The following is a 23,803-nucleotide window of genomic DNA, read 5'->3' as shown; positions in this document are numbered from 1 at the left end:
CTTCCTAGTTAGCACTCCAAATCACAGATTATTAAAAATAATCTTGATAATAGATCACTACCACTTGGGTCTTGCCTTAATTTTGTTCGAAACAAAGAATTATAATCTACTTGACTTATGGAAACATTTATTACCAGTCATTAGTTATTTCTTTCTCAACACCAATATTAATGTTTTTATACCTCTGTTTGGCTTTCCAGAAATTTTCACATGCTGGAATAAAGGACCGCAGAATGCGCAAGTACTATCTTGAGAGGGAAAGAGGACAGGAGGTCTTGAACATTAGTAAAAGTCTATTCTCGGAGGATCAATTTAAGAGAGTGTGTATGTAGGAATTTAAACACATGGAAGCTGAGAATCTGAAAGTTCATGTCTAGATAGCCCCTGGAAAGACTTAACGTATACATGGGTGGATGCATACCAAAGTTTGAAGACAGCTGGCTTAGAGAATTTTAACTTACCATGAAGAATTTCTCTTCTTCAATTCAGATTAGGTAATTGTGTGGTCATCATCACAGGGTAGGTGCTTTTTATTTCTGTCATCCATGTACATAACCACTTTTGAGGGAGGTAAGAAGAACTAGGACAGTATGAAATACTCTTGTCACAACAAGGGATTAACATTTTCATAAGTAGTCTCATAATGTATCTCAAAGTTCTTTGACTTGCAGGATAGCATTATGTAAAAAAAAAATTTAAATGACCTTAACTTGTAAAGAAATAGACAGGATTTAGTCAAAGATTTATGTATTATTCCAAGGTAAAATACAGGAGATACTGGAAATTATTGAACTTTTAATTCATCAATAGATTAGTGTAAATTCTTCTTGTGGAAATTCCAAGGAAATGAAACTCATCTATCTTTACTCTTTGTTTCGACTGTATCTCTTTCAGGCTTTGTCTTTCTAGACTTCTTAGAAAGTTTTAAGTGATTTTTTTCTTTACCTCTACTCCCATTCGAAAATTTATCCATATTTCTGAATTTTGGTTGCTCAACATTTCTAATCTCTTTGAAGCCTTTGTTGCATGCTAACTAAAACTCCTGAGCATACTTGTAATGAGAATCATGTTTCTGCAGTACAGTTAGCACTCGCTCTTTCCATTTCCAAATACACTTTAAATAATGTAATGTTTAGTGTTTTGTTTTCTTTCATGGTTTTTTTTTTTTTGGTTTTGTTTTTTGCTGCCATGGCACATGGAAATATTTTCTTCTTAGAAACGGCAATAATAGTGAGTTTTTATTTTTATTATTATTATTTTTTTAAGATTTTATTTATTTATTTGACAGAGAGAGACAGTGAGAGAAGGAACACAAGCAAGGGGAGTGTGAGAGGGAGAAACAGGCTTCCCGCTGAGCAGGGAGCCCAATGCGGGGCTCGATCTCAGGACCCTGGGATCATGACCTGAGCCAAAGGCAGATGCTTAACGGCTGAGCCACCCAGGCACCCCCACAGAGAGTTTTTAAAACAGTGTTTTGATCAAAATCAATGACCTTTAATATTAAAATTAAGAAAGAACTAACACACTTACGTGTACTAGGCTTTTTATACATATAATATCAAATACTCCTAACTACCCTATTGGGAAGATATTATCTTCCATGTTAAAAATGAGGACACTGAGTTTGAGAGAAATTTCATACTTTGTTCAAGATTCTACTAGAAGGTGTCAAGCGAGGATTAAAATCCAGCTTTTTTTTTTTTTTTTCTTTTCAACTCCAAATCTGTGCTTGGGTTTGAATTATTTTCTCCCAAATGCTTTTAAGAGCTACAGTTTAGAAACTGTCCTGATTTTATTTTATCCATGTTATATGAAAGCATTGTTACTTTATTTGTAGACTGATAGACTCACATAGTAAGTGTGAAATTTCCAGTATGTTTAAAGTCATCTCTTCACTAAAATAAAAATTATCTATTTATTAATTATGTATTCTGATAGACTGGCAACTGGAATATTATCTTGTTCCCTTGTTTGCGGGTCTTTAAACTCGTAACTAATTAACAGTCAAATATCTCTGAGATTATGAACTCCACTTTCCATTTTATTTTACTCTCAGGACTCCAGTCCCACCTCTGAGTTCCTGCTGAATTACAAAGTCTTTACTGACTGTTTTTGAATGTTTGTTATTTTCACTTTTATGTGGTCAAATAATATCTGTTCCTAGGTACTCATTGTGTATTTCATTTATCATTGGAATATCCATTTCTTCTTTACTATTTACTAGTGATCTCTGTGTATTCCTGAAATTGTATGTTCCATCTGCCCAGCTTCCTGTTAGCACTCATAGTTAATTTGCTCTTGCTTCTTAATATCTGGTTTACCCAATTATCATTTATTTTTAGGTTTGTAGTGGTTGGATAGGTAATATGTCAAATTTTGTGAAAAGAATAGAGAATAAAATAAATGTGCAAAATCTTTCAATAAAGAAGTGACAGAAGAGATATCTAGTATCCTGAAAGAGGAATATAAAAAGAATGAAAGGGACTCAAAACAGGTGGTATCTGGTTGGGTATTAGAATGTCTATAATTTTGGGGCACCTGGGTAGCGCAGTCATTAAGCGTCTGCCTTCGGCTCAGGGCGTGATCCTGGCGTTTTGGGATCAAGCCCCACATCAGGCTCTTCCGCTGGGAGCCTGCTTCTTCCTCTCCCATTCCCCTGCTTGTGTTCCCTCTCTCTCTGGCTGTCTCTATCTCTGTCAAATAAATAAATAAAATATTAAAAAAAAAGAATGTCTATAATTTTACTTTAAATACTTCAGCATAGATGGTATAGTATTACCTGTTTCTTATTATGATGAATTTAAAACTCAGTCACTGAATTCTGAATTCTATTGGGGAATTCAACTCCAGGTGTTGTCAGCTGGAATTCTGATGAGAAAGCCCATGTCCCAGTTACTATATATACTCCTATCTCCATCTTGGTCAGCATATGAGACTTTTCTAATCACATAGTGAATGTCAGAATGTCAGAACTGAAATGGTTCTAATTCGTGAGTTAAATGTTTTCTAAATCTCACAGTAAGTGTTAAACTGGGTGCCCATTGGTGAAATTAAAAATATTCAAGATATGTGCATTAGTGTGTTTCCTGTACATATTCATTCTTTTGAGAATAGTGTATAAGAATCCAGCAAGGCGTAGTCGTTATCTTTAGAGATGATGACCTATATAATCAGCTTCATCTCAGAATCCATGTACCTTAAGGGGCGCCTGGGTGGCTTAGTTGGTTAAGTGTCTGCCTTTGGCTTAGGTCATGATCCCAGGGTCCTGGGATCAAGCTGCATTGAGTTTCCTGCTCAGCAGGGAGTCTGCTTCTCCCTTTCCCTCTGCTGCTCCCCCTGCTTGTTCTCTCTCTCTCTCTCTGTCAAATAAATAAATAAAATTAAAAAAAAAATGAACCCACGTACCTCTTAAAATTTACTGAAAATCCCATGAGAATGTACATTATGAAATTGAAAATAAAAAATTAAAATATTTATTAATTTAAAAATAGTGATAAAAATATTGTGTTAAACATAAACATCTGTGAGAAAAAACTGCATTCTTAAAAGCAAAAAAAAAAAAAAAAGGAAAGCGTAACACTGTTTAACATTTTTGAAAATCTCCTTAGTCGGATGTCTGGATTATTAGAAGAGGCCAGGATTCTCACATGTTTTTGCTTTTGGTCCATAAAATATATTGTTTTGGTGGAAACCTATGAAGAGAGCCTGACTTCATAACTCATCTGACTTATGATGCTGAAAAAAGTAGTTTACAATTTTTGCAGAAAATTTGGGTATATATTTTTGGTGTTACATCACAGCATAAGCAGTGGCGGTTTATTGAAGGTTCATTGTAATGTGTAATCTGAAATGAAACCCATGAACATTTTGTATTCTGTTCCATTAAAATCCATTAGCTTATCTTGCACTTTGAATGGATCTTTTATCCAGGTGTGATTTTGTAGCACCATGCATTGGTCACTGTGAAATACTGGTTCATTGACTCTTGGGGATCTTACAAATGTTAATGCACTTTATTTCACAATATAAAAAAGAAAAGCATAGTCATTAATATAACCACTAATCTCATGAGGAAGTTATAAATGTTGGGAAACTGCCAATATGGTGAAGAAGACAAAGTCTTAAAATTCTAAATTTTGCTCGAAAATCCAATTTTATCGCTGGCAACAAATATTATCAATTGCTTTCTTTGAAGAAGCAGGCTCACTTCATCCAGTTTTGAGAAAGTGCCTGCCAAATATTCAAGATTGAATAACCATATTTTGTGTCTTGATTCCCCTTTCAAGTAAAAATAGTGTTCCATTAAAAAAAAAAAAAAATCTAGTTCAGCTGTAACTCAATCACCCAAGTGTTTTACCTTGAGTCAACCATCACATTTTGCTATGTACATCATAGAAATTTTCCATTTTGCACACAGAACATTAAAAGGACATGTTCTCAAGGGTCTAGGTTTAATGAAATTTATAAATGTTATTGCTATCTCAAGGACCTTCTTAAATGGAGCTTTTCCCCTGTGAATGCACTGGCGGTCAAGAACCCAAGACTCCAGTACGGTTTGGTGCCACTGCCTTGATTTGTGCTAAGGCTCCAACAGTTTTACTCACCCTTGCTTTTGTACCATTGGTGTAAATGTTGAAACACTGATAAAAGGCAGACTATTATTACAGAATAGTTTTGATCTTGCAGATTTTCTTAGGGAATCATGTTCTAAGAACTGCTATTCCAGCAAAGGTTTTAAAAATGCATTGCATTGGGGCGCCTGGGTGGCACAGCGGTTAAGCGTCTGCCTTCGGCTCAGGGCGTGATCCCGGTGTTATGGGATCGAGCCCCACATCAGGCTCCTCCACTATGAGCCTGCTTCTTCCTCTCCCACTCTCCCTGCTTGTGTTCCCTCTCTCGCTGGCTGTCTCTATTTCTGTCGAATAAATAAATAAAATCTTTTAAAAAAAATGCATTGCATCTAACCACCAATACAGAAAATTCAGGTTGCATTAAGGGAACCAGTCTTGCTTCTGGATTCTTGTTCTGGTGAAAAGGAAGCTTCCCTGCCTGGTGGTAGCTGAATCTCTAAGAAGATAGAGAACTGGACTTCATTGGGTTTACAGGACAGAACTGTGACTGGCTTCTTCCCATTGGCTAAAAATTATTGGTGACTACAATTTCTACATAACAGCCTTCGAGTTCTGCCTGACACATCAGGAATAAGTTGGTTTATGACATTTGAGAAATCGGGAAATGCTCATGAGAGAGAAGGCATTTTCCATCTGGGTTCTTCTACATATAAGGTACGAGACCTTGGACAAGTTATTTATTACTATATCTCAGTTTCTCATTAATGGCAGCACTGACCACCTAGGCTTGTCCAGAGGAATAAATGAACTATGACATGTGAAAAGTGCTTAGTTCATAGGACATGCATAGAGCACTTTGTTCAATGCGCACAAGGAACCCTCAGGAAAGCTGCCTACTTCTCTTATGGTTATGGTCATCATCACTGCTGTCAAATGTGATTTGAAGGAAATTTGGATTGATCAATGGTAGTTTTGGGGTGCCAGCAGAGTCACATGGAAAAAGTCATAAGATGTATTCAAAGAGACAGGAAATAATTCAGTTAGGCTGGAATGTAGGTATGTCCCAACAGGGATCGTAAGGGCTGAAGATGGAAAAGTTGACTGAAGAGGACTTTGCATGTTAGGATAAGACTTTGAAATGTAATTTTGTAGGTAACTGGGAAGCCACTGAAGGCCTTGGAGGGATATAATCTGAACTGTGTTTTGTTGGATTAGCGGAATGCATGTTGGATTTCATAAAGGTAACTGAAGATAGCTACAGCACCTAGACTCATGGAATTTACTTTGCCAATTTCACACAATTGTCTACCAGATTTTAATTTCAACAACACAGTGTAAGTCCAAGCTTTGAAAGAGTGAGCCTCAAATCAAGGAATGTTGCTATTGTAAAATTAATAATGTGATGGGAACTTCTTTAGGTCAGAGTTAGTGGTGAGCCAAAAACATATGGAGGGCAAATATTGTCAAATATTAATCACATTTTGTGCCTGCACAAGATTTTTTGAATTTTATTTTATTATACTGGAAGAGGTTTAATATTTGGTCATAATTTTTTTTTTATTTCTGAAAAACATGAGAGTTGGGAAGAAATTCCTTTTGTACCACAGTATCCATATAGTTTTCAGATCTCTAAAACAAAAGATTGGATTACATGAAAGTAGAATGATAAATTTGCTTTTCTTTGCCCCCAATTATTTATAGGAATTTTGTTTCAGCTCCTCATCCCTTATTGTCTGGAGCCTGAGAATATAGTAATAAAATTCCCGTGCATTGCTTTGGAAATGCAGTAAAATCATGATATAAAAATAGCCATGTAACCTTGATCACTAGTATTGGGTGAAAAACAAAGCAAAACAAAACAAAACAAAAAAATAAATCCCAAACTCTTAATTCATCACTGTGATCCACTGAGCAACTCTTTCTAGGTAATGTCTCTTGGTCAGAAAGACAGTAGTTGAAAAGGATCATGTGACACAATCTTTTATTTTCTAGGCACATAATTATGGCTACCTATTGATCTTTCTCTAAAATTCATACTTAAATAAATTTGTGTCATCTCGTGTGGTTGAAAACTTTGCAATTTTCTAATTTAAATAGGGCTAACATGATTAGAATACCCGTGGAGTAGAAAAAGTACTCCAAATGTGACTGAGCAATTAAGTTTGGTTTTCTAGTGGGGGGGGGGGGATGTACTCCCCAGGGGGCTCCATGCGTTAGCACCACCCAGCTGTTTGAAGAATTTGCTTGATGAAAGCAAAAATTGAAGGAGAACAAGGAAAAACAGGTGGTGTGTCGGGAGCAGTGTTTCGGTGTGACATCTGCAGGTGTCTTTGTGCATCCAGGATCAGACTGACTCACTTCAAAAGAGTCCTCCTTGGGGTGCATCCAAAGTCTGCCAAAAATAAATGAGAACTGAAAGTGTTAAAAGAATCCTAAACAGGGAAAGAGGGAAAGAAGGCGTATCAAGTCATCTGAAACCTCAGAAAAGACTTGATTCTCTTGAAATACATATATTATATATATTAATCTCTAATAAGATGTACATAGTATACATATTGTGATTATTTTAGTATGGTATTAAAATTACAAAATGCTGTGTTTTGTTATGTTCATAGTTAAGAAAAAAACAGACCAAAAAACACCAAAAAAAAAAAAAAATCTTGGAGAATTTCTATTGTTTTTTATTGTTGTCTCACACCAAACCAGTAGGGTGTGCTCACGACTCAACATTCTACTTGGGACAGCCCACCCTGACCCTATGGTGTTTTCACTATAGGTAAACAAAAATAGCATGTTTTTAGGGGGCAAAATGCCCTGTTCACACGCTACTCCTGCAGACACGTTCATGCCTCATTAAAATGATACGTTAAGATACACTTCACTTGCTTTGGTTCCTCTGCTGAAATGCTGATCAATCTCTTCTCTAATTCTTTGTTCACTTCTCCTGGGGAGTAATCCCTCAATACAGGTCCCAATTACCAAAGCTTTCTGTCTTTCTAAGTCTCTCTTTGAGACAGCCGGCATGCTTCAGAATTGGATACAGGAATCTTTCTGGTAAATAAACACTTTTGCAAAAGGGAGACAAACGAAATTATGTTGCTAAATCACCCCTAAGCTTCATTCCACAGTATCTGGAAAGACAATGTAGAGCCATCTATTTCATTGCTTTCTACTTTTTGGGAGACCTCACTTCTCTTGCTGCAAAGTAATAAAGCTCAGTTTGGCCAAATGGACTCAGAGTTGAACTGAGAGACAAAAATCAAGTACAAATACAAACAGTTCTTTCCAGGATAAAAATAGACGGCAGAACATTGCCTTAGCTTTCTTTTAGACTCGCTTTATAATTTGTGGAGGTAGAATACACTTAGTGGCCCTCACTAGCTGTACATGTGAAAACTTGGCCGAAGGATCTGGACTGGATGGATAGCATGAGCTCATATGCCCCAAACCCTGGCCAACCACTGTGTGGACTACTATTGTTCGTTGTACTTGGCACGGCTGAAAATGACTAAACTCAAACACTCAAAGCGTACCCAAATCTAGATCGACCAACAGTACATTTACTCTCACTGCTAGGTCAAAGTTCCTTCTCCTACATTTAACGTAAGATATAGCCAAGTCTTCTAAGACATCCTAGGGGTCTCATCTATGTGTCTTTATCTGGAGTACTAATATGCCCTTTTAACATGATAAAACCAAAAACACATGAAACAGAGGTTACATGAAGTATGAGGCTTGCAATTTCTAAGACCTCTATTTGTGTCTGTTTGTTTGCTTATTTTGAGAGAGAAAGAGAGAGAGAGAGGGAGAGCTAGTGAGTGGGGAGGAGGAGGGAGAGGGAGAGAGAATTCCAAGCAGGGTCCATGCCCAGCACAGAGCTCGAGGTGTGGTTTGATCTCATGACCCTAAGATCGTGACCTGAGCAGAAATCAAGAGTTGGACAGTCAACCGACTGAGCCACCCAGGCGCTCCGTAAGACCTTTATTTGACAACTAATTTACTGACAGAGGAAAATGCAGGGGTGACCACCAGTATTCCACACATGGTCTTCCTTTCAAGACCTTTCCTGTAGTCAGGTGGGGACTGTAAGACTGGTTCTGGCCAATGGACTGTTTGTAGAAATGATGTGTGTCAGTTCTGGGCTGGGACAGTTTAGAACCAATACATCTTTTCATACCCGTCTTCCACTGCAGCCAATCTTCAAGGCCACAGATTTCAGCCATTGTGGGTATTAGGCATATGAGGACTGTCCAATATGTATCAGACTTTATGGAGTGGGAAATAAACCTTGTGTGTTGTGTGAAGCTTTGAGATTTGGGGTTTTTTCTGTGTAGGGCAACAAACCTGATTCAAATAGGAGGATACCCGTTATTTTTTATTTAGAAATTTAAAAGTTTAATTCAATTTTTACTTACCTATTTTGAAAAATATATTCATAGAGGTTATTATGTAAAAGTTCATTGAATTGCAGAGTGAAACTCTTTCTCTTCTGAATCCTGACCACACATTTTCCCTCCCTGAGGACAATCAGTAATTAAATAATTTTTCATATTTTCGGAGATATTTCACTTACATAAAACAAATTCATATATTAAAGCCTATTTTTTTATGCTTCCACAAATGGAAGCATAGTATACATTATCCTGCAATTTGCTTTTGATTTATAGGACACTGTCTGGATTAGGGAAATTACCTTTTGCCTATAATATATGTGCAAGTGCTTTTTCTCACTCTGTCAGTTAACTTTTGAGAGGGGCTTTCACAATTAAACAATTATTTTGCTAAGGCAAAATTGAATTTAGATATTAAGCCTGGAAAGATCTCTTTGAGATTATTTTTTAAATTCTTTTTAAATTTCTTCTCTAACTTTTTAAATTTCATTTTCTTATACTTAAAACATTAATATTAATATACCTGAGGTAAGGTTTGAGGTATGGGTCCAACTTCAGTCTTTTCCAGACAGCTATCTGGTTGCCTCAGTTTTATTAAAATTTTCCTCACTGATTTGAAATGTGATCTTTATCATATCTACTTTCCCAGATGTTCTTGGGTCTATTTCTAGATTTGTTATTCTATCTCTTCGATCAGTCTCCCCAGTTGTGGGCCTGTGTCATTTATTCTTCCGTTCCTGTTATATGGCTTCTCTACTCATTACTTCAGTAATTTTCCCTTGTCCAAAAAATGTTCATTCTAACTGATGCTTAACACAAAGTGGAGGTCCTGGCTATGTGCAGCAGGTGAGGGAAATACGACTAGGTCTACAAAGGAAAGAGGTGGTGGTATAGAAAGGGAAGGCCTCTTAGAATCACTGAACTTTCTATGGACTGTGGCCTGAATTAGTCATTTCTTTTTTCTTTTTTATACACTGTGGATATGAGGCTATGTTGTAGACTCTGGGGCAGGTAAGCGTATTGGTGGGTGTCTGTATCTTTTTACTTCTTTCTCTTCTTGGTATTCATCATGACTAATCTGCTGAAAACTTCAGTTGTCTTCAATTTGAGTGGAAAGAGGGTGGTTGCCCATTTTTTTTTTCCTCCCCAGAAAGACCCAATTTTGTAACAAAGCAAAATAAAACAACAAAACTTGATTGAAAAAGATTTCAGACAGATCAGAGTGATTTTTTTTAACTTATCCAAAGCTCTTCTTGGAGACTGAACAGGGTAAAAATAAAGTGCCATCTTTTCTTTTTTTTTATTAATATGATTTACATCTTTCATTCAATCTCTTTAATAGGGCATGTAAAGGTCTTTGAGAACAATGGATAATTATGAATAAAAGGATAAATGAACTAAAAAATATTTTCAAAATCTGATCAAAATTTTAAAAAGCCAATTTTGGAGTACATCATTGTTTCTTCATCATTTTCCATTAAATTTAGAAGTTTTTTTAGGAAATTGTAATGAAAAGCTTGATTATATTATTTGAAGATTTTAAAAATGAAGTTACTCTGAATCAACTCTAAGTATAGATAGTAATCTGATGTATCTTGTAAACAGGTTACTCATCTGTCTCTTACTTTGGAATTAGTCCTTGTTTTTGTCTGAGTGCTTTAATTTTATTGAAGTGTAACAGAGGATACTATCAATGAATACATGTTCACACAATTTCTTCTTTCCTCAAACTATCAATATTATAATTGCCAACTCTGTTTTGCTTCTGTTAAAGAGTATAATGGTTACCTGTTGCCATGACAATGCCGTGTGACAAATCACCTCAAATCTCAGGAATTTAATGTAATAATAATTTATTTACCCCACCAATATAGAGTCAGAGGTTTCATTTGGGTTCGATGGGGCTATTTTGGATTTATGTACAAGTTTGATGTAGACTGGTGCCCAGCTAGGATAACAGCAGTATCTGGACCAAGTGTTTCTCATCCTTCAGGAGGCTAGCCTGGACATAGTCTCATCATGGTGCCAAAAAGAAAGACTATGAGCATATCCCAACGGGCAAATGCTTCATCAAGGCTCTGTGTCCCACTTTCCAAAATTTCAGTGGCCAAAACAAATCACATGGCCAAGATCTGTGTTAAGATAGTGGGAGCTATAGAGTTTTGTGCCAAAGAGAATAAATACAGAGAGGGTGAAGAATTGGGGTTGTTAATGCAATCAATTGATCACAAGGAAGAATAGTAATGTATTATAGGGAAAGAATGTAGTTAATAATTAATTAATTAATTAATTATAATGAATGTCCAAATGATATAATTAATGACACAGTGGGAACGGGGAAGAAAGAAAACCTCAGGGACTGGAAATAGAGGAAGATTTTTTTCCCTTTTGGGTGGAGTGAGAGCATGGTTAAGAAAGAAACCTATGAGAAAAGTGAGTGGAAACAAAGGGCACTTTAATGGGTGCTTCTAAAGAGTATTTATTTCAGTCACTTTAATGTCATCTAAGAGGTCATGGAATGAAACTCCTCTTTGATCACTTTTGGCTCTCGAGCTGTAATTTGTTTGTGTCACAGCTCTGTGACTGAACTGCAGTGATCTCTACATTCTTAAGTGTTTACTGCAGACACTCTAGCTTGCCTGCCATATCTTCCTTCCCTCTTACTTTTTCAATGCATATGTTGATTAGGTCTCAAACGTCAGTGTCCTCCGGGAAATTGAATGCGTCCCAAAGTGTCCTGGTTGGTGAGCATTGCCTTGCAGCTCCAAACCCATCCCTGGATTCCATCTATTCTTTGCTTTGTGATACTGGAGCTGGGATTCTGCAAACCCTAGTTTATCTTGGCTAGAGGACTCCCTGGTAGGTTCTGCCAATAGGGGGCACTAGCGGGTGTCTGGAGGAGACGCCTTCCTGACTGCTCACTCTCGAGGTGGCCCGTTCATCCCAGCCATTTGGTTTGAATAATAGTTGTTACCAGTTTCTAGTTTTTTCTGCACTGCAAGAACAAGTTTTACCGTGCCAGCTCGGAGGTTAGCAGTGCCAGTTGACTGATGCTCCCTCCGCAGAGGGCTGAGCCTCAGCTCTGTAGGATGCTGTTCCTCTGAGCTCTTGAGGCACTAGGAGCCTGAGTAAACTTTTGTTTTAGGCTTTGCACTGCTGTATGACCTAGAGCAATTTAACCTCAAGGGGCCTTGGTTAAAGAGATTGGTTATGATCGCTTCTCCTATCGTTCTGATAACTTTCTTTTTCAACGCAAGGCACTCCCCTTCCACACACACAAAATTTGATAAAAGTGAAACAATTTCAAGTGTTTAACTTAAAAGCCATTTCTTTTGTGTAAATTATTCTAAACAACTGATCTAATAGGCTTCTGAGATTCACTGACTTACCAGGTGGCTAATAACAGAAACTCTTTGATAGAAGGTAAATATTAAAAAGGAAGGTGACTAATCAAAGGGGAACTAAAAGCCTTGTTTGGAATAATACAACTTGTCTATGTGAGATTACACTCCAGTTAAGAGAACACTGGTAATAGAAGACAGATTTTGATGAACACGAAAGTAATTTGCTCCTTAAAATTTCAAATGAGCCTTTTATTTTCTGATTCAAAAAGTTCCTAAGAGTTTAATTTTAACTTTGTTAACTTTTTAGTGTGACTCCCTCGTTAACTGTGAGTCTCTTCTTTTTGCATTCTGTTTGTATAATCCTGAGAGCAGGTACTTGTAATCCCAAGTATTTACAGTAATATATCCTGGTGGCACACGATCCCGATGATTTAAGTTGTCACCGTTGACTTTCGGTACTTAAAGTAAAACAGTAGCAGTTTTCCTAGTGCCTATTTGTCCCCCCTTTTCCCTAGCTATTAACATACACTTCAAGGGAACGGAAGGCGGAAGAGCGGGGCGTATGGAAATGGAGTAGGCAAAATGCAAAATTGCTGGCCTTTCTAGAATGGCATGGGGTGGAAAACGAATGTGACTTTGCTTTTCTTTTGACTTATTAATTATTCTGTGCTGTCTGTGTGCCCGGAGACCTTAATAGTAGACACATTTTTATAAGTGAAATAGCATGCTTTATCCTGACAGTGCTTTCGTGCCTCCCATGAGTTCTCTGCTGTATTTTCATTACAGAGTTGCCATAGAAATTTCATTAAAAAATCAGGGAGTGGATAGCACTAGTTTTCAAACAACTGGAAAATAGTTGGGAAAAAAACATGATATAATAACAATATAAACAAGGTTTTGAGGACAAAAACTCCTTGCTTATCTATTATTTCTATTCTCAGAAAAATGTATTTTTCAAAATTAGAGGTAACTTCTAAGGCACACCATTCCACTATTCAGTTAAGACTCTTAAAGATGAAAATGTGTTGAATTTTAAAGCAGTACTATAAAGCAGAGCTCCTTCTCTATTCCTTCTGCTTGTGTTACCAACCCAACCCCCAAAAGAAGTAAAATTAAAACATTTTTATTTATCAGATAATTTTAAAATTTTACTTATATGTGTATTTATTTATTTAGGGTGGTAAGAACACTTGACATGAGATCTAGTCTTTTAACAAAATCTGAAGTTGACAGTACAGTATTGTTAACCATAGGTACTGTGTTATACAGAAGGCCAAGCATTTATTCATCTGCGTAACTGGAACATTGTAGTGGTTGAAAATGACTTCCATTTTCCATTCTCCACCCCCTGGAAACCGCCACAGCACTCTGCATCTATGAGTTTGACAATTTTAAATATCACGCCGTATTTGTCCTTTTGTTACTGGCTTATTTCATTTAGCATAATGTCCTCTAACTTCATCAGTGTCACAAATGGTAGGAGTTTTTAAAAAAGATTTTATTTATTCATTTGTCAGAGAGAGAGAGAGAGTACAAGCAGAGGAACAGCAGGCAGAGGGAGAAGCAGGCTCCTCGCCGAGCAAGGAACCATATGTGGGGCTCTATCCCAGAACCCTGGGATCATGACCTGAGCTGAAGGCAGACGCTTAATGGACTGAGCCAGCCAGGCATTCCTGGCAGGATTGTTTTAAGGCTCAATAATATTTCATTGTATGGATAGACCCCATTTTCTTTATCCATTCATCCATGGATAAACATTTAGGTTGTTTCCAAATCTTGGCTATATGAATAATACCCAATACTTTGTGTTTACCAGCATTCATTGAAAGAAATACAAAGTAATGTTTCTGACATAAGGATGATTGCAGATGAAAGCCTGGCTGAATTGTGAGAAGAAATGAAAGTGAAGTGAAGTATAAATATAAGGGAATAACTATAAGTGGATACTGTCTATTAAAAAATAAATACTAATGTCATGTGGGGTTTAATATTAGAACATATAGCAAAGTAGCACAAATTTGAGAAGAAGGATAATTGCAGTTAAAATATTATAGAGTCTGTTACAGACTGAGTAGCGTCCCCCCAAAATTCATATGTTGGAGCCCTAAACCTCAATGTGACTATTTGGAATAAGGCCTTTAAGGAGATAATTAAAGTTGAATAAAATTTTAAGGGTAGGGACCTGATCCAATAGGACAGGTGTCCTTATGAGAAGAGGGAGGGACACCAGAGCCTTCTCTCTCACCATGCGCTCACAGAGCAAAGGCCATGTGAGGACACAGAAAAGGCAACTCTTTGCAACTCAAGGAGAGAAACCTCATCAGAAACCAACACTGCTGGCACCTTGACCTTTGACTTCTAGGTCCAAAACTGTGAGAAAATACTTTTCTGTTGTTTAAGTCATCTAGTCTGTGATATTCCATCAGCAGCCTGAGCAAACTAATATAGTTAACATAGTTTGTGCATTGTCTGGGAATGGATAAATGCACTAAATTAAAATAGACTTTAATAGATTCATAATGCAAATTAAATATCCAGGCTAACGACTACAGTAAACAAATAAATACATGTATTTGTACATAGATACACAAACACATAATATATAAATGTAATGACATGTTAATAGAGGGGGAAACATAAATAATACTAAAACTTGATTGCTCTCATAGAAGGCAGACAAGTGGAAAAATCGTTCATAGCATAGATGGAAGAATTTGAGAAACATTGAGATGATATATTTCAACTCAAATACATCAATATTTACATTAAAAATAAGTAATTTGATTCCCAGAGTCCACAGTGTCTCATGGTTCATTCCCCCTTCTTTTTACCCCCCCTTCATTCTTCCCTTTCTTCTCCTCTGATCTTCCTATTTCTTATGTTCCATAAATGAGAGAAATCATATGATAATTGTCTTTCTCTGCTTGACTTATTTCACTTAGCATTTTCTCCTCCAGTCCTGTCCATGTTGCTGCAAATGTTGTGTAATCATTCTTTCTGATGGCTGAGTAATATTCCAATTGTACTCTGGGAAACAAACTGAGGGTTTCAGAGGGGAGGGGGGCTTGTGCTCTCTCTCTGACAAATGAATAAATAAAATCTTAAAAAAAAATTCCTACCATTTGTGACACTGATGAAGTTAGAGGACATTATGCTAAATGAAATAAGTCAGTCACAAAAGGGGCGTGGGGGACTGGGATAGGCCGGTGATGGAACATTGCATCAAAAACTGGAGATGTACTGTATGGGGACTAATATAACAAAATAAAAATTATTTAAAAAAATAAATATTCAGTATCACAATAAATAAATAAATAAATAAATAAATAAATAAATAAATAAATAATTTGAGTACATCAGTTAAAGATAATGCTTATCAGACTGGATTAAAAGTAAGATGAATACCTTATCTATAAGGACACAGAAAAGCTAGAACTAAAGTAATAGAATAAGACATATTATGCAAACATTACCTAAAGCATTAGTTGGAAAGTTTTTGTAATGTCCCAGATTGTAAACATTTTTGGCTTTGTGAAACACATATGGTTTCTGTTGCATATTATTCTTTTGTTGTTGTTGTTGCAGACCTTTGGAAATATGAAACCATTCTTTACTCACAGGCTGTACAAAACTAGGCTGTGTGCTGGGTTTGACCTTAGGCTCTGCTTTGCTGATTGGTCTATAGGAAAATTAGTGTAACTATGTTAATATAAAAATAATATAAATTCAATGATACAAGTATTACAAAATATGAAGAGCAACATTTTATCATAATAGGTTAATTTAATAGGAAGATATAGTAATATTAAGAATGTCTATAACTATTAATGTTGCCTCAAAATATAAAATTTAAAATTTGGCTGAACTAGAGGGAAAAATTTTAAAAAATCCTACGTTATAGGCAAATCATCTTAATAACTGTTAGAACAAAGGACAAAAAAAATCAGTAGAGATCTACAAGACAGACTCATTAACATACTTGATCTAAAAATACATTTACAAATACTGAACCCAACAACTGTGTAGTATATGTCTTATAAGAGTATAGAGAACATTGTCAAGAACTGTAAAGGGTCTGAGACTTTACATCACTTTTTTCTCATGGAAAGTTTTTATTGGGGTAATTGTAGAGTCACATATAATTGGAAGAAATAGTACAGAGAAGGTCCTTTTATATTCTTCCCAGTTTAATGATGATATTTTACAAAATTATAGGATAATGTTACAATCAAGATATTGAAATTAATATCTTGAAATAATATTTCAAGATTTCAATATTTCAATAAAATATATATTCAATGAAAAATAATATTTCAATATATTGAAATAATATCAGTGGATTGCACTGATATTATTTAGATTTTCCCAGTTTTACTCGTACTCGTATGTATCTGTTCATGTATTTTGGTTTATGCTACTTTATGACAAGTGTGGGTTTGTGTACTTACCACTGTAGACAAGACATTGAACGGTTCCATCAACCCAAGAATGCCTTCCACTGTACTCTTATACTCACTTCCACCTTTCCTTCCCCTTGTCCCTCACCCTTGACAACCACTAATCTTTCCTTTATTTCTAAAATTTTGTCATTTGGAAAACAATATATAAAAACAACATTGTGAAGTAAGTAACTTTTTGGAGTAGGATTTTTTTATTCAGGATACATCCCTGGAGATTCATCTGAATTGTTGTCTATATCAGTAGTTTATCCGAATAATTAATTAGTTAGTTCATTAATTCCTGTTGTAAAATTCACATAATATGAAATCTACCCTCTTAGCGATTTTTAAGTGTACAGTACAGTATTATTAACTACACAAACATTGTTATACAGCAAACCTCTAGAACTTCTCCATCTTGCATTACTGGAACTTCATATCCTTTGGTCAGTAACTCCCAATTTTTCCCTCTCCCCAGCCTCTGGCAAGCGCCGTTCTACTTTCTGCTTCTACGAATCTGTCTACTTTAGATACCGCAGGTGAGTGGGATCATGCAAAGTTTGCTCTTCTGCGAATGACTTATTTCACAGAGTATTACGTTCTTGAGGTCCATCCGTACGGTTGCATATGACAGTATTTCCTACTTTTTAAAGGCGGAATAATATTTCATTATATGTCTCTACACATTTTCATTATTTATTCATCCATCAATTGATATTTAAGTTGTTTCCAAATCTATGGCTATGGTGCTGCCATAAACAAGGGAATGCCAATATCTCTTTGAGATCTTATATTCAATTATTTTGGACAAATACCAAAAAGTAGGATTGCTGGATCATACAGTGGTTATTTTTAGTTTTTTGAGGAATTTCCATGTACTGTTTTCCACTTCAACCTACTGCATCTGCACCAATGGTATCTCCAATTTCTCTAACTCCTCCTCAGCAGCATTTATTATTTTCTGTTGTTTCCTTTTTGATAACGGCCATCCTAACAGGTGTGAGGTGATATCTCACTGTGGTTTTAATTTGTAATTCACTGATGATTAGTGGTGTTGAGCATCTTTCATTTGTCTTTTGGCCATTTGCATGTCTTTGAAGAAAAGTCTATATAAATCCCTTGCTCATTTTTTTTTCTTTTTTTTTTTAAAGATTTTATTTATTTATGTGACAGAGAGACAGCCAGCGAGAGAGGGGACACAGCAGGGGAGAGGGGGAGGAAGAAGCAGGCTCCCAGCCGAGGAGCCCGATGTGGGACTCAATCCCGCAACGCCGGGATCACGCCCTGAGCCGAAGGCAGACGCCTAACGACTGCGCTACCCAGGCGCCCCAACCCTTGCTCATTTTTAAGTTGGGTTATTTGTGTTTTGTTTTTCAGTTGTAGGTGTTCCTTATATATTTTAGAGATTAACCCCTTATCAGACACATGATTTGCAAATATTTTCTCCCATTTCATTGGTTGCCTTTTGCTATGTTGTTTCCTTTGCTATACAAAAGATTCCTAGTGTGAGGTAGTCCTACCTGTCAGTTTTTGCTTTTGTTGCCTGTGCTTTTGGTGTCGTATCAAAGAAATCATTGCCAAGACTAATGTTGTAAAGCATTTTTCCTGTTTTCTTCTAGGAGTTTTAAGAGTTTCCGGTTTTACATTTAAGTCTTTAATTTATTTTGAGTTATTTTTTGTGTATGGTATGAGATAAGGATCACGTTTTATTCTTCTGTGTATCAATATCCAGTTTTCCCAAAAGCCATTTGTCGAAGAGATTATCCTTTCCTTGTTCCATAGTTTGATACCCTTGTTGAAATTATTTGATTATGAATGCATGCATCTATTTTTGGGCTCTCTATTCTGTTCCATTGGTTGATAGGTCTGTCTTTATACAAGCACCATACCGTTTTAACTAATGTAGCTATGTGATATATTGCAAATTCAGGAAGCATGGGGCTTCCAACTTTGTTCATATTTCAAAAGATTGTTTTGGCTTTGTAGTTCCATATGGATTTTAGGGTTTTTTTTTTTCTATTTCTGCAAAAAATGCTTTGGAATTTTGATAGGGATTACATTAATTTGAAGATTGTTTTGGGTATATGTGGACATTTTAACAATAAGTCTCCCAATCAATAAACACAAGATGTCTTTCATTTAAGTGTGTCTTCTTTCATTTCCTTCTGCAATGTTTTGTAGTTTTCAGTGTATACATCTTTCCCTTCAATTTTATTTTTAAATATTTGATTTTTTTGATGCTATTGTAAATGGGATTTTTTTCTCGCATATTTTTTAGGTTGTTTGCTGTTGATATATAGACAATAAAATAATAAGAGAAGGGTATTTCAATACTTCACTCTCATAGCAGATGGAAAATCCAGACAGATGATCCTTTCAGTTCTGTCAATGTTTGCTTTGTATATTGATACTCTGATGTTGGGTGAATATATATTTATAAGTGATGCAGCTTCATGGTCAACTGACACTTTTATAATTATATAATGTCCATACTTTTCTCTTGTAATAGTTTTTCACTTAAAATTTACTTTGTCCAATATAATTATGGTCAACCATGCTCTTTTTTGGTTGCTATCTAGCATTTGCATGGAATATCTTTTTCCATCCTTTCACTTTCAAGCTGTGTTTCTCCTTCAATCGAAAGTGGATCTTCTGTAGACAACATATAGCTGTATCTCATTGTTTTAAAATCTGTTCAGCCACTCTATGTCTTTTGACTGGGGTTTAATCAACTTACACTTAAAATAGTTTTTGATAGTGAAGGACTTATCATTGCCATTTTGTCACCTGAGGAAGAGGCTCCTGAATGGTCCTGGCACCTATCTGCTATACTGTGTATCCTCTGGACCAGGAGCATACCACCCAGCTCTCCTATGTTCTTACTTCCCCGTGAGTCCAGAGCATGCTGGGTCCTACCAACACTTTGAGACAGAAGACGAAACCCAGTGTGTTGGACCGTCCCCTACCCACCAAAAAGTTGGAATGTTGGCTGTATGTTTCAGTCTTCTCTTTCTCTCCCCAGGGAGAAGCTGGAAGCTGGGATTGTTTTCCCCCATCATGCCACACTGAGCTGGGGGGAGGTGGTGGTGGAAGGATTATGGAGAATGAATGCCATGAATTTTCTTACCAACTTTGATGTGTCTGCTTTTGCACTTACCTGGGGTGCAGGAGCCTCTTCCCTGGTTTCTGGATCTCTTACAAGGGAAATTGGCTCATGTATTAATTTTGAGTCAGTCTTCAAGGTGGGGAGGGAGAAGGAAGTTCTAGGGCTTCCTGTTCTGCCATCTTACTGATTTCATCCCAATTTACCCTCTTTTTAACCTAAAATGTCAGTGTGCTATGATTTCACAGAGGCTGGCAGAAGAAATGAGAGTCCTGAATCAGAGACATTGGGTTTTATTACTCATATTACAGTAAGCAGCACAAGCATCAGCGTATTTGGTGCTCGTTCTCCAAGTTGCAATTCATACAAGATGACTTGAAGAAAGCCATGTAGTATGCACTGAGTTGTGTTACAGAAGAGACAAATGAGTTTAGAAGCTGTAACTCTCACACTGGATAGTAAGCATGCCAGCTGGCTGGTCCAGCGGGACACAGTCTTCGAAGTTCCTAAGAAAGCTTGCCTTTTGTTCTGGAGGAAGACACTATCTCTGTCTTCCAAAGCTGATTGCTATACAAATATCCTTCAAAGTATAGTTTAGAATAAGGGGAGTGAGGGCCTCTGCTCTAAAGATATACAGAAACACAAGAGACCCATAGAGAATCATCTCCCAATGCTACTAGCCAAAATAGACCATATGCTGTGCTATGAAGTAAATCATAACAAAATTTGAAAGTTTGAAAATATTCATAGGCTATTCTTTGGCCACAAAGGAATTAATCTAGAAATCAATAACAAGAGTAAAGATAGGTAAACTGCCAAATGTTTGAAACCTAAAGTATACTCTTCTAAATTGTACGTAAGTCAAAGATGAATCATAATAGCTGTTAGAAAATGTTATTTTCTTTTAGTTAAAAATATTAGAACTTGTGGAATGCAATGGAACAAAAGCTGAAAGGAAAATCACAGAAAAATCAAGAAGAAATTCTAAAAAAATAATTATTTAAGCATCCTTCTCAAGGTCTGACAGAAACCATAGCAAATTCATGCTAAAAATTCTAAAAGAAAAATAAATAATAAGGAACATAAACCAATAAAATCCTGAAATCAAACAAATAGAAACAAACAGCAAATCAAAATGTCATTATTTGAAAAAAAATTTGTAGGATTGATGAACACTTTAGAAATACAAATTATGAAAAAGATAACAAGAAAGCAACATACTTTATTAGTACAAGGACTATAAAGATGATATTACTATAGATTCATAGGCTTGAAAAGATAAGCAAATGCCATTAAGTTAAAATGGACAAATCTTGAAATACAAACTTACAAAAATTGACATAAAACAAAGCATAAAATCTCAAAACTCCTGTGTTTATTAAAGAAATTGAATTCATAATTGAAACTACTCATATACTGCAATGCCTTGCAAGAAGGAAAGAGTGAAATGCTGCATATAACATGGGTAAATTTCTTTTTTTTTAAGATTTTATTTATTTATTTGAGAGAGAGATAGCATGGGGGGAGGGGAGGGGCAGGGGGAGAAGCACACTCTCCGTTGAGCAGGGAACCCGATGCTGGGCTCGATCCCAAGACCCCAAGATCATGACCTGAGCCAAAGGCAGATGCTTAACCAACTGAGCCACCCAGGTGCCCCCAATATGGGTAAATTTCATAATTACATAGTAACAAGGGAAAAAAAAGCGAAATACCTAGCCATACAAAATGTATGACACTGGGTAAAGTACAAAAACTGGCAAAACTAATCCATGGTGATAAAAGCAAATAGGTTATTTTTGTGTATGGGATAATAATGATTAGATGGGGGCATAAAGAAGATTTCCGGGACGTGGCAAGGTTCTTTATCTTGATCTTGGTGGCGTATGTGTGTGATAAACTTATAAAATTTCATCCCAGTACACGTTTAAGATTTGCATTCTTGGGGCGCCTGGGTGGCTCAGTCGGTTAAGTGTCCAACTCTTGGTTTTAGCTCAGGTCATGATCTGGGGGTCGTGGGATCCAGCCCCCTGTCAGACTCTGTAGCTCAGCGAGGAGTCTGCTAGAGATTCTCTCTCCCCCTTTTCCTCTGCCCCTCCCCCTTCCTCTGCCCCTGCCCCACGCTCTCTCTCTCTCTCTCTCAAATAAATAAATAAATAAATAAAATCTTTTAAAAAAAGATTTGCATTTTTTCCTGTATTATGCTTATTTCAATAAGCATTAAAGTTAAAACAACAACTGCAGGAAATTGTGAAGAGAACATGGTCTCATTTCTTGAAGGTAATATCTGAGATTGCCAAAACATTGCCCTGCCCTTCTCTCTTTGTACTTTTTACATCAACATGGCATTAGTCTTTTGGGGAAGGTTAAAAAAATGGATAATCGTTATTAAAGTCTATGTGCAGGATTGGATTATGTCGGTAAGGAATTAAAAAACACGTTTATTTTTAGTATTTAGGCCATCTAAATTCACTAGCTGACTTCAAGGAGGAAAAAAAAATTCAGGGTTTATGAGGAGTCTCAGTGGGGAGTGTTTATATTAGATACTTAGCACAGCAGGATGCTGTGAGTTGGAAAACAGAGGCGGATCCAATTAACAGATTCTGCACTGTGGAAACTGAACCATATTAGGCTTTTGGACAGCTTTATGTGTGAATGTGAGAACATACTCATAAGAAATGCTATCGTTTTATCCCATATAACTTCACGAGAATTTTTGTATAGGCTAGGGATTTGTGGTAAAAAATAGAGATATGCCGGCTCCTCATTTGCGGAATTCAGTAATAAATTCCTTGAGAATCCTTATTTAAGGAAATAATACTGGTTCTGAGGGATGAGTAACAGCATATCTGCCTGTGTGAGACAAGGAAAGAGAACATATTCTTTTCCTCCCACTCTCTGTTCTCATGATTTGAACCCCTCCGTACAACTGAAGGACTTACACTTATACGTGTGTCAAATTAACAGAGAAGGTTGCATGTGATCAGCTGCTTTCTGATGAAACTTCCAGCCAGCCATCTGACTTTTCTAAATAACACATTGTTTTGAAAAGACTCATTCATAAGGGTAGACTATAGATTACTGCAGAAGTATACATTTTCAAAAAGAAATATAATCCATTCATAAGCCCCGGGGCTAAAATTCAACCCATGATCTCTTTGGAGATTAGTGGAATTTGGACTGGAAACTTAGTTTCTAGAAACTTATCCTGACATTTCTGACCTCATTGACTATATGGAATGTTTAGGAACAATGATTCTTAAATTGGTATTTGTAGGTCTCTAGAGAATCAGAACAAATTCCAAAAAGATTACAAAAACCAAAGCTATGGAAACTTCAAGAACTCTTTGGTGGTGCTCAGATCCATTAGCAAAACCTCCTACCATTATGTTTGCTTTTTTTTTTTTTTTACCCCCTTTGGCTAACATGTAACCAACATTATTACTAATGTATATTTTCAGGACTAAAACATTTTCCACAGGTTGTCAGTCAGGAAACCAAGTGGTATGTGTGCATGTGCGTGTGTGTGTGTGTTTGTACACATACATGTTTATATTTCTTCTAAGCAGTGCTTCGTGTTTGGGTTGAGGACAAAAGGAGGATGCAAGCAGGAAAAAGATTAATGAGTAATTGGAAAAGTTGCTGGTATAAATATTGAAGAACCATTTTTCCAGAATAGTCATTCTTAGTAAATACACGTTGTGAAAATTCAAAATGGCAGAGCTTATGCAAATGAATAAAGGCTTTACTTACTATTTCTGGATCCAAACATCATATTCAGAGGGAAGTATTTCATTGGAAATTCAGTGAGTGCTGAGGTAGTCATATTTTCTTTCACCCTTCTATAATTCCACAGAAAATATTTGTATTCATATTATAAGTAAACAAAACAAAAAATGAGTGAGGCATTTAATTAAAAACAATTAAAAAGTGAAGTAATTTCCAGAAGGTCTTTGAA

This window comes from Ursus maritimus, unplaced genomic scaffold (assembly GCF_017311325.1).
Source record: "Ursus maritimus isolate PB19 unplaced genomic scaffold, ASM1731132v1 scaffold_11, whole genome shotgun sequence".
NCBI lineage: Eukaryota > Metazoa > Chordata > Mammalia > Carnivora > Ursidae > Ursus > Ursus maritimus.
This window is presented reverse-complemented; position numbering follows the sequence as displayed.